The sequence below is a fragment of the Nicotiana tabacum genome, chromosome 19 (assembly GCF_000715075.1).
Source record: "Nicotiana tabacum cultivar K326 chromosome 19, ASM71507v2, whole genome shotgun sequence".
Taxonomy (NCBI): Eukaryota; Viridiplantae; Streptophyta; class Magnoliopsida; order Solanales; family Solanaceae; genus Nicotiana; species Nicotiana tabacum.
In genome coordinates this window covers 84,622,596-84,640,006 of record NC_134098.1, presented here as the reverse complement: position 1 = coordinate 84,640,006, position 17,411 = coordinate 84,622,596, and the positions used below count along the sequence as shown (strand labels likewise).

At 37.3% G+C, this 17,411-nt stretch overlaps 2 long non-coding RNA genes across 2 annotated transcripts; one reads left to right on the top strand and one right to left on the bottom strand.

Moving 5' to 3' along the window:
- Nucleotides 1–8,749: 8,749 nt before the first annotated feature.
- Nucleotides 8,750–12,343, bottom strand: LOC142173250 (uncharacterized). The gene is made up of 3 exons (XR_012702833.1): nt 12,127–12,343; nt 9,187–11,323; nt 8,750–9,099 (listed from the first exon to the last, which is right to left on the bottom strand). It is a non-coding gene; the product is annotated as an uncharacterized LOC142173250 (long non-coding RNA).
- A 1,832-nt stretch (nt 12,344–14,175) lies between these two features.
- LOC142173249 (uncharacterized) lies at nt 14,176–15,204 on the top strand. Its single transcript, XR_012702832.1, has 2 exons — nt 14,176–14,577; nt 14,692–15,204. It is a non-coding gene; the product is annotated as an uncharacterized LOC142173249 (long non-coding RNA).
- The last annotated feature ends 2,207 nt before the right edge of the window (nt 15,205–17,411 follow it).

Here is a 17,411-nt window from a genome sequence, read left to right as displayed (position 1 = left end):
AAACAGAATATATGACAAAATTGCTCCATCTTTCTCATGTTGTTGGTCTCATGAATTTCTGGTTGAAACGCGCACCAGATTAAAATAAGGCGCATTATAGTTTATGTTTTAATTATTATAATTCATTTATTGACATTTTGTCAAAGAATAATTGGTCAATATTATATTGCCCGTAAATGTGCATCTTCTCCTGCTCTTCACCAACTTAATATATTTTCTAGGTGCTCATCATTGAGATTCTGTGCAGAGTTCGTATAGATTCAAATAAGCTCCGTTGAATTCTTTATGTTTTCGTTGATTCGAAATAATCAAATTATTGTGATAAGACATAGACAATTAAGTAGATTGTCCATTCCTAAGTACTTGTTTATCGGGCTAGGGTAAATATGACTAGACATGCTGATCTCTACATAATAATCTATCAGATTTATTGTTTATTTTTTTTCGGTCGTCATATACACATATTATATATGAATTACACATATATTATATGTTCGCCAGCTATTTTTTTTTAAGCGGTTAGATAAACTATTATACTAGTTAATTATTCTTACTTTTTTGCAGTATACAAAGTAAACTATTATCACTCCTCTATTGCTATTTTCGGTTTCCTTCATTTTGCTCGATCATATGTCCTTCATAAGGCTCAGTTATGAATATTTATGTATTGGTGGAAAAAAGGTATCACACATAGAACCTTATTGAACTGATAAAGCATGATACGTGGAGCAATGGTGAAGTGACAGTTGGCGTATTCCATTAATGAAATTAATGGAGCAAGAAAGATGCGGAGTAAACACCCACGAAACAGTAAAGAACAAATGATCGAGCCTAAACAACTGTTAAAGAGGCACGAGCAGAATAAATCAAGACCAAAAAAAAGGAAAATTCATTGACTAGTAGTAAATAAGGAAAGGGAATCAGAGTCGTTACAAGGCCTTTACAGTTACGAATGCGTCAGTTATGATTATCAACCATAACGAGCAATTGATACCATTAATGCTCATAATGAATTCGTCATAAATAGGGGGAAACGTTATAATTGGATACTCCTATATAAGGATATAGAATCTCACTTGTAAGGACAAGTTCCGAGCACTATTGAAATATACTTACATTTTCTTGCTTCAAAAAGTCTTCTACTTAATTTGAGGGATAGATTATCATTCCATTCCTTATTTCTTTTTTACTAATTCACATTGCTATTTTTATTTCTTTTCAAGCGGATTGTTGAGGAAGTAAGGTATTATTCGGTTATTAGTAGCCTGATTTCTTCTAAATATAGGCTTTGACCAAAGATCCTATTTTTTGGTTAAACAAATTGGTTCTGTTACCAGGAATCTAATAATCTTTTTACTTTTCAAATCCTTCTTTCTCACAACTAAATTATATCAACTGGTAACGACAATAACCAACTAAACCTTCAAGAGAGAACACCACCACATCACTCTCCAACAGAATCCCCTCGCCAGTCCCGAGGAGGATCACTTGAGAGATCCACGTCACACGCTAATGATCAACAAGGTGATGAACAAACCGTAGAACAAGATATTCTAAAGCAGTTGATTGCGGAACACGTGAATAATGCTCTTCAGGCCTTTGTTTGGGGGTTGCCTAACACGCCGCAAACCCCTCCACCAGCCAATACAACGACTTTAGAAAATCCACGCTCGGGGCTCGATAATTCTGGAAGTGGAGGAGTTCCTAATGAATCCCGTGACGGGAGGTCAAGTATACCTAATAACTCAGATTTACAAAGTTTGGTACTAACTTTGCAGAAACAGTTGAAAGAGCAGAACGATCGCATAGAGCAAATACCAGGCGTACCTCCCGTAATAAAAGGTCTGAATATTGATAAGTATTCGCAGCAACCTTGGAAGCCGAGTGCGGCTCCTCTGCCAATTCCTAAAAAGTTCAAAATGCCTGATATTCCAAAATATGATGGGACAACCGACCCACGAGATTTGTAACTGCGTTTACAACTAGCGTAAAGGGTAATGATTTAACCAAGCAGGAAATTGAATTTGTTTTGGTCAAAAAAATTGGAGAGACACTCACGAAAGAGGCATTAATATGGTATTCTCTTTTTCGTGAAAACTCCATTAATTCTTTTGTTGAGCTTGCAGATTCATTCATAAAAGTACATTCGGGAGCTCATAAGGTTGACAAAAGGATGGAAGACATCTTTAAGGTAAAACAAGGAGATACAGAGTTACTCAGGGAATTTGTGGATAGATTTCAACGTGAAAGGATGATGCTACCACAAGTAACTGATAATTGGACAGTTATGGCATTCGCAAGCAATTTAAATGAAAAAAGTTCAGAAGCTACGAGAAGACTTAAGGAAAGTTTGCGAGAATTTCCTGCTACAAAATGGAATGATGTGTACAACAGGTATAACACAAAGTTGCGGATAGAAGAAGATACGATTACACAGTCAAGGGTCGATGAAAGAACAAGTTTGAGACATTCAGAATCTAAAAAAAGGTCCGAAAAAAATAGGTACGAACCTTACATGGGACTTGCGGGACGGGATTCACGGTCTAAACAGGAAAACATATGGTCTAACCCTAGATCAAGGCACAAAGATGCGGGTTCATCATCAAGGTTCAGAAAAGGACGAGATGCGCGAGGCAGTGATTCTGACACAGACGCAAGGATTGGAGATTACAGTTTCAATGTCAGCACTTTCGAGTTGGTAGCTGTTTTAAGAAGTATGGGAGATAAGGTACGGTGGCCTAAAGAAATGAGATCAAACCCGAGCAAAAGAAATTCAGATTTCTGGTATGAGTTTCACAACGATCATGGCCATAAAACAACAGATTGTAGATTATTACAAGGTGAAGTTGAGCATTTATTAAAGCAGGGTTATTTAACTGACTTGTTCAGTGAGAAAGGCAAGCAATCCTATATGAAGAATAGACAAGAGCCTCCAAAACCTCCGTCTCCAAAGAGAACAGTCAATGTGATAAGCGGGGGAGAAGAGGTCAATGGTGTGATATATACAGCTGCAAAAAAGACGTCGAAAGTCACGATTACTCATGGAAAGCGAGTTCGCCATGTTTTGGATGAAGACATTATAACATTTGATGATGCAGATGCGGATGGCTTGTTAATTCCTCACAATGATGCGCTGGTAATATCTTTACTTGTACATGATACTAATGTAAAACAAGTTTTGATTGATCCAAGTAGCTCCATAAATATTATTCTTCTAAGGGTGGTGAATGAAATGTAAGCTGGCGATAAGGTGGTACCAAAAGCACGATCTTTATCTGGATTTGATAATTCAAGTATTATCACGAAAGGGGAAATAATGCTTACCACATTTGCAGAAGAAGTTATCAAGGATACAAAATTCCAGGTGATAAGACACTGACATGGGTTATAATATGATTCTTGGAAGGCCATGGATTCATGATGTAGACATTGTACCATCTACGTTACATCAAGTTATTAAGTTTCCTTCGCAATGGGGGATTCTACAAATCCATGGAGATCAGCAGGATTCTAAAAGTATCAATTCAGTGGCAGATTCAAGCACAACAAATGATGTTACAAATGAGAAATAACAACTACAGAATTCAGTGGAGGATATAATAATACAAACCTCAGCTGAAAGCGTTTCAGGACAGACGAATGTAGATTCAAGACCCGATGTTATTCAAGAACCAGAAGAGAATGAAAACATCAAAACAACGATTGAGGAACTCGAGGCTATCATACTATTCAAGCACTGCCAGACAGAAAAGTTTAATCGGAGCGAAACTGAACCCGGAAATGAAAGGTAAATTAGTCAAATTTTTAGAAGCTAACACAGACTGCTTTGCTTGGTCGCATTCAGATATGACAGGTATACCACCGAAGGTGATGACCCACAAACTGAATGAAGATCCATTGTATCCCCCAGTCAAGCAAAAGAAAAGGAATTAAGGGTCCTTCAAAAATCAAGTGATTGAGGATGAGGTACAAAAACTTTTAAAAATCGGATTAATACGAGAGGTAAAGTACTCAAACTGGTTAGCTAATACTGTGGTAGTTCAAAAAAAGAATGGAAAATGGCGGGTTTGCATAGATTATATTGATCTAAATAAAACTTGTCCAAAAGATTCGTTTCCTTTACCGCATATAGATCAATTAATTGATTTTACCGCAGGTCATGAGCTATTAAGTTTTTTGGTGCATATTCAGGTTATAATCAAATAAAGATGGATCCCCTAGATGAAGAAAAAACTTTATTTATTACAGACATGGGGACTTATTGTTACAAAGTCATGCCCTTTGATTTAAAGAACGTTGGGGCCACGTATCAAAGATTGGTGACTAAAATGTTTCGAGAACACCTGGGAAAGACCATGGAAGTCTACATTTATGATATGCTAGTCAAGTCAACACAAGTAGGGGATCATTTTCAACACCTTTCAAGCACTTTCAAAATTCTCCGCAAATACAATATGAAGCTAAATCCAGAAAAATGCGCTTTTGGCATGGCTTCAGGTAAGTTTTTAGGCTTTTTTTTTTCCTAACAGGAGAAATGAAAGTCTACATTGATGATATGTTAGTCAAGTCAACACAAGCAGGGGATCATTTTCAACACCTTTCAAGCACTTTCGAAATTCTCCGCAAATACAATATGAAGCTAAATCCAGAAAAATGCGCTTTTGGTGTGGCTTCAGGTAAGTTTTTAGGCTTTCTTGTTTCTAACAGGGGCATTGAAGTGAATCCTGCACAGATCAAAGCTATTGAGGAGATACCTGACATACTCACGAGTAAAAAAGAGGTGTAGAGGTTAACATGGAGGATAACAGCTTTGGGAAGATTTATTTCCAAATCTTCAGAGAAAAGTTTTAAATTCTTTTCAGTATTGAAAAAGCAAAACCAATTTGAGTGGACTGACGAATACCAACAAGCTCTCAAAAATCTAAAATCATATTTGTCAAATCCACCCCTACTGGCTAAACCGAAGGATGGAGAAAGGCTACTCGTTTATTTTGCCGTATCAGAAATGGCGGTAAGTGCGGTATTGGTGCGAGAAGATAGAGGTAAACAATCTCCAATTTATTATATTAGCAAATCTTTATTGGATGCTGAAACACGATATCCTCACTTGAAAAAATTTGCTTTAGCATTAATTATAGCATCTAGAAAGTTGAGACCTTATTTTCAATGTCATCCTATCTCTGTAGTAATTATTTTTCTCTAAGAAATATATTGCATAAACAAGAACTATCCGGTAGGTTAGCTAAATGGGCGATAGAACTCAGTGAATATGATATCATATACCAGCCTAAAACTGCAATAAAATCTCAAGTTTTAGCAGATTTTGTGGCAGATTTCAGCACAAGTATAGTTCGTGAAGCAGAAAAAGAACTACAGGTATTTACCGGATCTGATCCGGGGACTTGGATCTTATTTACCGATGGCTCCTCGAATGTTAAAGGAGCGGGTTTAGGTATTGTTTTAATCCCACATTCGGGAAAAATCATAAGACAAGCAATAAAATGCTATCCCATTACTAACAATGCAGCGGAGTACGATGCTGTGATTGCAGGTTTGGGACTAGCATGAGAACTCGGTATAGAGCAAATTATAATCAAAAGTGATTCGCAACTAGTAGTTAACCAAATACAGGGGACTTACATAGCAATAGAGGCACGAATGCAACAATACTTGGAAAAGGCCCGAGAATTAGTCAGACAGTTCTAGTTATGAAAAATCGTGCAAATACCCAGGGAGAAAAATGCAGAAGCAGATGCATTAGCCAACCTCGCGTCTGTTGCGGAAATAACAAATGCAGAAAATGCTATAGTAATACATTTGTTTCATTCGACACTCGACCAAGATAAAAATGAGGTAAATTTTAACAAGTTGACTTGGGATTGGAGAAACGAATTTGTTAACTTTTTGCAGTACGTAATTTTACCTGAAGACAAAAAAAAGTCTCAATTACTTCGCCGAAAAGCTGCCCGGTACTGTCTGAGTCGTGGAAATTATACCGAAAGATGTTTGGAGGACCTTTAGCAAGATGTCTCGGACATTCTCAAACGGAATATGTGATGAGAGAAGTACATGAGGGACATTGTGGCAATCACGTTGGAGGAAGATCATTGGTGAAAACTCTAATAAGAGCAGGATACTATTGGCCAAATGAAAGAAGATGCGGAAAATTTTGTGGCCAAATGTGATAAATGCCAACGATATGGTAACAATATGCATCGCCCAGCGGAGCTGTTATATCCGATTATTTCTCCATGACCTTTCATGAAGTGGGGGATGAATATCATGGGTCTTTTACCTTAAGCTAAAGGAAAGGTACGTTTTTTTATTAGTATTGACAGATTATTTTTCAAAATGGGTAGAGGCAGGAGCTTTTAAACAGGTGCGAGAAAAAAAAGTTATGGACTTTATTTGGAGAAACATTATCTGCCGGTTCGGAGACCCACAAGTCATAGGCACAAAAATCACAGAATTTTTTCAGAGTTGGCAGATTAAACGGATAACGTCCTCACCTTACCACCCTGTGGCCAATGGGCAAGCTGAGTAAACAAACAAAGTTATTATTAATAATTTAAAGAAAAGATTAGAAGAGTCAAAAGGCAAATGGCGCGAAGTGCTACCAGGAGTTTTATGGGCTTATCGAACGACAACAAAAACAGGCACATGAGAGACTCCGTTTTCACTTGTCTATAGTGCTGAAGCCTTAATTCCAGTTGAGATAGGTGAACCAAGTACAAGGTATACACAAACAACCGAGGAATCAAATGAGGAAGAGATGCGAATGAATTTGGATTTACTGGAATAAAGGAGAGAAGCGACACTAATAAGAATGGCGGCTCAGAAACAAATGATTGAGCGATACTACAACAGGAAAGCTAATTTGAGATACTTCAAGATTGAGGACTTCGTCCTCAAAAAGGTGTTTCAATCAACAAAAGCAGCTAATGCAGGAAAATTGAGTCCAAATTGGGAAGTATTTAAAATTTCATTCGAGAAATCAAAGAAGAATGAAGTATTTATAAGAAGGCACAATCATCATTAAAAGAAGGTCATTATGAAGCGTCATAATGAAACCGTCACTTCGTGAGTGACGCAGCCGCGGTAAAACTCTAAAAAGCGATGAAAACTTGCAGAACCAATCGTCAAGAGCCACGTGGCATATGCATTGAATAGACGTGGCATACGAAGAAAACGCAGTGATACTCGAAAAGCGGCGGCAAAGAATTCCCGCCATAAATACTTACCACTTCTCGAATATTCAATTGAAGAATACTCAGAAAGTGAGGGTACTATCTGTATTAATGGAAAAAAGGTGTCACACGTGGAACCTTACTGAGCTGACAAAGAATGATACGTGGAGCAATGGTGAAGTGACAATTGGCGTATTCCATTAATGAAATTAATGGAACAAGAAAGATGCGGAGTAAACATCCACGAGACAGTAAAGAATAAATGACCGAGCCTAAACAGCTGTTGAAGAGGCACGAGCGGAATGAATCAAGACAAAAAAGAAGGAAGATTCACGAACCAACAGTAAATAAGGAAAGGGAATCAGAGTTGTTATAAGGCCTTTACAGTTACGAATGTGTCAGTTATGATTATCAACCATAAAGAGCAATTAATACCATTAATACTCATAATGAATTCGTCATAAATAGGGAAAACGTTATAATTGGATACTCCTATATAAGGATATAGAATCTCACTTGTAAGGATAAATCCCGAGCACTATTGAAATATACTTACATTTTCTTGCTTCAAAAAGCCTTCTACGTAATTTGAGGGCTAACTTATCATTCCATTCCTTATTTTTTTAAAACTAATTTACATTGCTATTTTTATTTCTTTTCAAGCGGATTGTTGAGGAAGTAAGGTATTATTCGGTTATCGGTAGCCCAATTTTATCTAAATATAGGTTTTGACCAAAGATCCTACTTTTTGGTTAAACAATTTCTCCAATTAAAGTTAACTGATTATACTTTTTTGCCTTACTTGTAGAGACAATAGCAATCCCATTATTTTTTAAACAAGGTGCAGATCTGTTGGTTGCATCTTTGCTGAACAAGGGTGTAAAATGGGGTAGGGCAGGTTAGGGCGGGGCGGGGTAAGCCTTGACCTGCTAATATTTTGACCCGCCCTGCCCTACCCTATTTAGCCTTTTTTCAAATTTGCCCTGCCCCACCCCTCCTCGTTTAGTCTCTCTTATATTTTTTTCTTTATTTTCTAGTTTGTAATTTTATGTCTGCTTTTTTTAAAAACTTTTTTTATTAGGCCATGCAGGGGACTCTTGTAAGCAGCTACTTGCAGCCATGGCTTTTGCTGGTGATACCAAAATATATACCAAATTATCTTCATATGTCAATTTATATGAAGTAAATTAAGTTGTTTAAACTTATCAACTATCATGTAATATGCATGGAGAAGCATTTTACGAATTAAATATATAGCTAGGTACAAAATAATGACAGATCACAAAATCTTATTTTCAAGAGATAATAAAAAGTCGAGCAATGGATTTTTTGGTTGCTAATAACAAACTGAAATAATATTATAATACTTGTCACGGTAAATCGATCAGTCTGAGGAATTAAATGTATCTCACATTGGTTCCTTCACTTTTAACCCATAATTCATTTATAGAAGTTGCAAAGAAAAACTGAAGGATATGCAAATAAGAAGAATCTTCTGTAATGACACATGAATTTAGATTAGACTTAGAGAAATGTTAATTGACAAGCAGTTGGATAACTTTGCAAGGAATCAAAGGAAACAACAACATATCTATTTGTAACCTTACAGATCCGTTTACTTCTGTTTAAGAAAGGATATTACTAAACATAGCACCCATCTTCATTTTTTCCGATGCATTAACCACTGTATCAGTCATAAAATTTCAACCACAATACAAGCTCGACACCACTAATTACACCACAAAACAGTAAATATTAAACAAAACTACAGCAGGCAATCCAAATCTGAGAGGAACAAAAGGGTTGTAAGCATGTCAAGGTTCTCATAATTGCGATAAACCACTTGAATCCGGCTCGTCCTCTTCATCAAGCAATGTTGGACATGAAACTTGATCCATCATTGAAGTCAAACCTAAAAGGAAAAATGCATAGTTCAATGTATCAATATAGTATTAAATAATTGAATACCTATTAAGACAATAATGAAAAAATTACTTACCATTTAAGTCATTCCATAACCACGTGCGAGCATACATTAAAACTTCCAAAGTAGTGGGGTGGAGTCTACTCTGATGCGGGCTAATCAACCTCCCATTAGTGCTAAATGCCGATTCCGAAGCAACAGTAGACACGGGAATGGCTAAGAGATCACGAGCCATTTTTTGCAATGTAGAAAATTTCAATCCATTTGTCTTTCACCAACTCAAATTGTCAAATGAAGGAGTTCGAGGTAGTAGGTCTTCTTCTAAGTACATATCCAACTCTGATCTTTTCTCCACGGTAGCTCCAGTTGAAGCTACAAATCTATCAAAGCTCGAAAGCTAATCACCCTGAGTAAAACTAGTGACTTCACTAGAACTAGATGCTAATGAGTCAGGTGGAGAAGATAAGTTACTCTTATAATCTTGAAAGAGATTATAGCAATTGGATCGAACTTCTTGAATTTTAGTTGAAGCTTCTTCACCATAAATTAGTGGAAGAAAGAACTCTACCAACCTCATCTTGTAACGTGGATTAAAGATTGCAGCTACTCCCATCAAAATATGCACATCATCCTAATATTTTTTAATTTCAACAACATCGCAGATGCCATATCGCTAATCAAAGGATTAAGCTCATTCACCCAAGCTTCCAATTGACAAGGTGGGTTGCTCCGATGGTAAGCACCCTCCACTTCCAACCAAGAGGTTGTGAGTTTGAGTCACCCCAAGAGCAAGGTGGGGAGTTCTTGGAAGGAAGGATGCCGAGGGTCATTTGGAAACAGCCTCTCTACCCCAAGGTAGAGGTAAGGTCTGCGTACACACTACCCTCCCCAGACCCCACTAGTGGGATTATACTGGGTGGTTGTTGTTGTACCCAAGCTTCCAATTCTAGCTTAATTTCACAAACTTTTGTAAAGTATTGACGGGACGTTGGATATTGAGTTCCTGAAATTTGTTCAGTGATATAATAAAAAAGTTTGAGCTTATCAGAAACATCTTTTGCATTACTCCATTGCTCTTCAGTTGGATAAGACTGATAATTTGTGTCAGTTAGACTCAACTTGTTAAACATCTACGTATATTCTATAGATGTTCTCAACATTAAATATGTTGAGTTCCACCGAGTAGGACAATCATACTCCAACTTCTTATTACAAGAACAGTGAACCAAACGTGCAGCTTCTTCAAACCTCTCAATTCTGCCAGCTGATCCAATCCAATACAAGACACTATCACGCACTTTGCTAATACTATCTCCTATCACCTTTAACTCTTCTTGCACAATCAAATTTAAAATATGTGCAGCACAACGCACATGAAATACTAGACCAGTCAACAATAAATCTTTTTTATTAAGTTTCTCATCCAATAAAGTTTGATATTTTTCGTTCAAGATTCCAATCAAACAAACAATTAACCAAAGCACCACACAAAGTATCTTTATCATGTGGAGCAGGGACATAAGCAAATCTTAGAATATGACTTTGAAGCCTCCATGAATCATCAATAAAATGACCAGTAATAGCCATGAACCCTTTTTTGTTACTATTGCAATTCTACTCGTGACTTTCTCCAACAACTTAGAAGTTTGCGATTTCAAATTGTCAAAAATTTTCATTATGTCATTCTTGATTGTATTTCTGGAAACCATCTTAAGCATAGGTTGGAGACTCGCAACAAAGTTCCTAAATCCTACATGATCAACTACAGAGAGTGGATACTCGTGTAAAATAATGACATGTGCAAGTTGTTTAAGTGAAACATCTTGATCAAAATAACCACCCATGGTATCACCCTCATTTTGTACATCTCTTGGCCTATTAGGGCACTTAGGTATGTGATCTAACATATATTTTGTTAGGTATGTGATCTAACATAGATTTTGTCCCACAATTCCTAGCATTTTTATATCGGCGATCGCAATACTTACAAACACCATATGGAACACCATTAAATTTCACCAGCTTGAAATGCTTCCATGCTTGGGAATATCTCCTTTTTCTCAGTTCAACTTCATCAGGCTGTAAAAGCCTTTGAATCTCATCGTCTAAGAAAATAACATTAGAAGATGAAGCTGGTAGATTCTCTTCATTTTGAGATGCCATGATATTCACATAGTTAGATAGAATCTGACTGGAATATGAACATAGAAACCTACACATTTGAAATGCTTCAAACTATCAGTAGCCTAAAAGACAAAGCTTCAAGAAAGCTGCAGTTTGTGGCTATAAAAATATAATCAGACAAAGCTTCAAGATCCTAACAATAAACATTGAAGACTACTCAGAATCTCTATAATTATGTCCAGATATGTCTATTAGCTTTTGAACAAAATGTATCATCCACTATTACTGAACTCTCTGGCTATATATGAACTAATACACACAGTATAACTAAACGAGTCTTATGCAAAGTGAGAGTTGACAGTAGAAAGCAAGCAATACAACAAATGAACAAGCATAAATGAAGTTAAGCAGAAATCATGAAAGAAACTTAGGCGACTGTATTAACTATTGCAAAATCAGCATTCATACTCTGAGCGCCATAGATTAACTATTGCAAAAGTAGCATTTTTTGGGTTTTTTCAGCAAAACATTTGAACATTCTAATATTCTGTACAAACTTTGAACATTTGAGTTGGTCCCTCATTTTCCTTCGGGGGCATCCAATAAAATGAAAAATTTGTCCCTCATTTCAAAATATCACTCTACTGAACAAAAAATCAAACACCTCGTAGGTGGCAAGAGATGCCGCAATAGGAACATCCAACCGCTCAATATGCTTTCAAGACATAACCAATTTATGATATCGATAAATTATTTTACTGTAAAACAAGAAAAAACAGTAAAGTCGGCATTTTTTTGGGAAATCAAGAAACATAGAAAAAAAGCTAAAAATCAAGAGAGAAATAAAAGTTGTTACAACAGAAAGTGAAGTTGAAAGTAAGAGAGCGTCACCTTGAAACTTATTGATTTGTCGGAGATCGAATTTTGCCTGGAAGATTAGAAGAACTGAAGGGAAGGGTTTGAGGTTTCTGACTTTTTGGCTTGTCCTTTGGAAGAGCCGACGAGGGCAGGGGCTTGAAATGTGAAATGTTCGGTTGAAAATGTCAAATGGATTCAAAGAGGGATTGGAAAAAAGGATAAAACACGCGGGTCACTTCTATTTTACCCGATCCATCTATTAAACTGGCATGAATATCCCAAATGGAATACGAGTCATCCCCAAGAAGCATAGTTTCAAATGCTTTGGGTCCATAATACAAAGTAATGAGAATATTGACGAGTATGTTACACATCGTATTAAAATGGTGGATAAAATAGAGGCTCGCATCTGGTGTCTTGTGCGATAGTAATGTGCCACAAAGACTTAAGGGTGAGTTTTATAGAGTGGTATTTAGACTGACTATGTTGTATGGAACCGAGTGTTGGCCAGTCAAGAAATCTCATATCCAGAAGATGAGAGTAGCGGGAATGAGAATATTAAGATGAATGTGTTAGCATATCACGAAAGACAAGATCATGAATGAAGTTATTAGGGACAAGGTGGGCGTGGCTCCTGTGGAAGACAAGTTGCGGAAATCGAGGATGAGATAGTTTGGTCATATGAAGAGGAAAGACATCGATTCCCCGGTCAGGAGGTGTGAGAGGTTGACAGTGGTGTATCAGAGGAGGGGTAGATGGAGGGCTGAGAAGTACTAACATTGGTATTAGGTAGGATATGACACTATTTCATCTTATCGAAGGTATTTCCCTCGATAAGAAAATGTTGAGGTCGAGAATTAAGGTTGTAGGTTGATAGATAGTCGAGAGTTTTTCCTTGTCCTACCAGTGGTATTAGCACTAGTCTTGTATTTTCATATTCTTAGTTCCTTGTTATTACACTGCGCATCACTATTACCGGTAGTTGGCACTAATGTTGTATTCAAGTATTCCTTGATCTTGGTTATTACATGTTTTGCTATTTGCTTCCACTTCTTTTTACCTTGTTGTTGTTATTAATTGGTTATTACTTCCTTTCACTGTTCTTGAGCCGATGATCTATCGAAAGCAACCTTTTCACCTTCATAAGGTAAAGGTAAAGTCTGTGTATACATTACCCTCCCCAAATCCTACTTGTGAGATTCTATTGAATTTGTTATTATTGCTGTGCAAAACCATTTTCATTTTTCAATTTACACATTAAAAAGGGAAAGCATAATATTTAGTTTTGTTGTGATTTTCTTTCCTTTTTGTTACATCTAGAAATTGATGGAATGAGATGTGATGTTTTATTTTAGTGGGAGCACAAGAAATATTGGATCAAAATAAAACCCAAGCATAATTAAATCAAGATTGAAACCGAGGAATATTTAGTGATATCTAATACTCCGCCAAAATTAAAACTTTCAAAAGCAGCAAAAGACAAAGGTGATGAACTAACTACACTAATAAATATAGACAATCTAATGTAATATCTATAAGATTAATTTGGTAATAGGAGAATCGATTGTATACCTATTAACAACAGCGAAACGACTATTTTCGGGGAGTAAAAATCTCCCAAATTTCTCATCTCTGAAGTTGAAGTATGAAATATAATTGAGTGAATGAGTCGAATAGAGAACCTCATTGAGGAAAATACATCTATTAGGCATAAGTTGTAGCAATGGCTACGTTGAATAACAGAAAATTAAGGGGGAAAAAAATTAATTGATAAAAAAATGGAATATTCATTTCAGTTAATTTTCCGGATACACTGTTTATTCTCTATATACTATACTATGTGACTAGCTGTCCCACAAGGACAATTCTCTAACAAACTCACTAATATTAAGACACGTGTCCTAAATGAGTTGTATAGCCGTTTGGGCTTGATTGAAATTAAAAGGCAATTGGACCTAACAAAAAGAGCCCAAAACAACTTAATAATTAGGACTTCTACTCGTTCGGCCCAACTGAGACTGGAACCTGACCCAATATCCTAATTAAGGTTACAAATTTGGGAAATTCGTAACATTCCACTCCCCTTCAAGAAAAGCTTCAATCTTTCCCTGCAAAATTAGGAAACTGAGATTTGAGGAAAGAGAAATCCTCCCAAGTTGCTTCATCTTTGGAAAGATTAGCTCACTGGACTAAAACTTCAACAACTGCCTTGTTACCTTTCTTCACTAATATGCGCTCTAGAATTGCGATTGATTCTGTAAGGATTTGCCCTTCATCGTTGCAATAAGGTGGATCTTGGTATGGAAACACGCCTGATCCCACATTTTTCTTCAGTTATGAAACATGGAAGACTGGATGAATTTTGGATCTAACATGTAGCTCGAGTTCATATGCCACACCCCCAATTCTTCTACTTACTTTGTATGGTCCATAATACTTTGCTGCAAGCTTTAAGTTCTTCCTAACCGCCACTGAGATCTGACGGTAAGGTTGTAGTTTGAGAAATATGAAATCCACTACTTCAAACACTCTGTCACTTCTTTTCTTATCTGTGAACTGTTTCATCCTGTTTTGAGCTTTCTGCAAATTGTCTTGTAGGATTTTGCTCATCAGCTGCCTCTTCTTGAGCAACTAATCTACAGCTTCCAATTTGGTCTGACCCACGAGCTCAAATATGGGTTGAGGAGGGTCATATCCATAGAGTGACTTGAAGGGATACATGCCAATGTCGGAATGATGAGTCTTGTTATACCAGAATTCGGCCAATGGAATCCACTTGTTCTATTCTTTTGGTTTATGGCCCGTCATGCATCGTAAATACGTCTCCAAACATCTACTTAGTCTTTCGCAATGCCCATCCATTTTAGGATGGTAAGCTGTACTTAGATTTTGCTACACTTGTAATCCTTTTAGTAGCTCCTTCCAAAAAATGCTGACAAAAATGGGATCTCTATCCGATACCACATAACAAGGGGCTCCATGTAGTTTAAACACATTGTCTAGCAATAGCTGAGCTACTTGAATTGCATTGTAGGGATGTGATAGTGTGATGAAATGAGCATACTTAGTGTACTTGTCTACTACCACTAAAATGGTGTCCTTTCACTGTGATTTTGGAAGCCCATCGATAAAATCCATAGTCACATGCTCCCATACTTTTGTAGGGATTGCCAGTGGTTGTAGGAGACCAATGGGACACTTCCCCCTTGTTCCTTTGGTATATTTCACAAGACCTCACAACTTCTTTCACATCACTCAATAAACCTGGCCAGTAAAACAAGGATCTTAACCTTTGTTGAGTTGGAATTATACATGAATGCCCTCCCCAAGGTGTTGCATGCATTTCTTGAATCAACTTTCCTCTTAGCTGCCTATGATTTCCTACCCAAACTTGACCTCCTTTGCGTAAGATACAATGCTAAAAAGTGACATTATCACTTGATGTTGGGTCAATGCTTAGTTGCATTATTAATTGTTGTGCCTCTGTATCATCAATATAGTTGTCCATGATCTCTTGAGCCCATTTAGGTTGGACAGTTGAGAGTCCATGGAACTCTCCAGATACCTCTTTTTTGCGGGACAAAGCGTCTGCTACCACATTTTCTATCCCTTGTCTGTATTGTATCTCATAATCAAGCCCCATGAGTTTAGTTACTCCCTTGTGCTGCAGTGAAGTAGTGACCCTTTGATCTCGAAGAAACTTCAAACTAAAATGATTTGTGCATATTAGAAACTTGTTAGGTTGCAAATAATGCCTCCATTTTTCAACTACAATCAGCAAGACCGCTAATTCCTTCTCATATGTTGACAAGCCCAGATTTTTGGGGCTTAAGGCCTGACTCAAGTATGCCAAGGGTCTTCCATTTTGCGTTAGGACTGCTCCCATGCCTACTCCACTAGCATCCACTTCCACAGTAAACGTTTTGGAGAAATCGGGCAATCCTAACACAGGGCCCTTTACCATTGCCTCCTTCAATTCCTCAAAAGCTTTTGAGGCTACTTCATTCCACTGAAAATACCCTTTTTTTAGCAGTAGTGTTAAGTGCCTACTAATTACTGCATAGTTTTTAATAAAAGGTCTGTAGTAACCGCTGTTAAACCAAGAAATCCCCTTAACCATTTAATATTCACTAGTCGAGGCCATGATAACATAGCTTCCAATTTAGCAATGTCAGTGCTAACTCCATATCCCGACACAACCTGACCCAAATACTCCACTTGTGATTGTGCAAAGCTGCACTTCGACCTTTTGGCAAAAAACATGTTTGCCTTTAGTAGTTCAAACACCTCTCTTAAATGATGAATGTGATCTTGGATTTGCAACCTTCACCATTGGGCCTATTTCCTTAAATAAAACATTGCACAAAGTATAATTCATCGAACTGAGGCCTCACTACTTCGACTCTGCAACGCAAGTCTGCAAATCTTTTTTGATAGCTCGGCACATCAGCCCATTGTTGTAGATGATTAAATATAGTAACCACATCAAGAGGTCCTGTTCCATCATATCTTTCACATAAATCGTAACAAATTATCTCCAATTAATCCTCCCCCATGGTCTATTACATGAGAATCAAACCAACTGTCCAAGTTGTCCTTGACTGTGATAGCCACACAAATCATTTTATCTTCTTCAGTAACACGATAGTAGTCAAAATAATATTTGCACCTACATATACACCCCCTAACATTGGTCTCATCAAATTCAGGGAACAAAATTGTGGCTTTTAAGTGACGGAGATTATGTGGGGAATTTTCTGGAAGAATGAACAAAATGGGTAAAGCCATATCCGAGTAGGTTGGTAATTGGTTAATGGCTACATGAATTTGTGATGTAACAAGATGAGGTTGATTAGATGTGTAGAGGGGTATTTGGGATGCAGGATCTTGGGGTCTATAATATGGTGTCTGGGTTGTATTGGAAAAAACTTGCATTTGGGCCACATTTGAAGGTTGGGTTTCCGTTGCTGAGATAGGAATGTTCGTTCCAAACGTTAGTGGGCTAGTGGAAGAGGAAACATGGGCTGGGGTGAAAGGCCTGCTAAAGGCAGATAGTGAAGAAAAAGGCTTGGATGAACTAATAAACGCAAGTATAGTGGAATTAATAGCAGAGCTGTAAGTGTGAGAGAAGTGGGGATTCATTGAGGGTAAAGCTAGGTTTTCACTCAGTGTTGGTGCAAAACTAGTGTGAGAAAAACTGGTGTTTGGGGTAGGTAAGTTCAAATTTCTGCTTACATGGAGATTTCTTTGATTTCCAGCTATGGGGGTAGGAAACATAGGAGTTACCGGCGATGAAGTTGGCCGGAATCCTCCGCCCA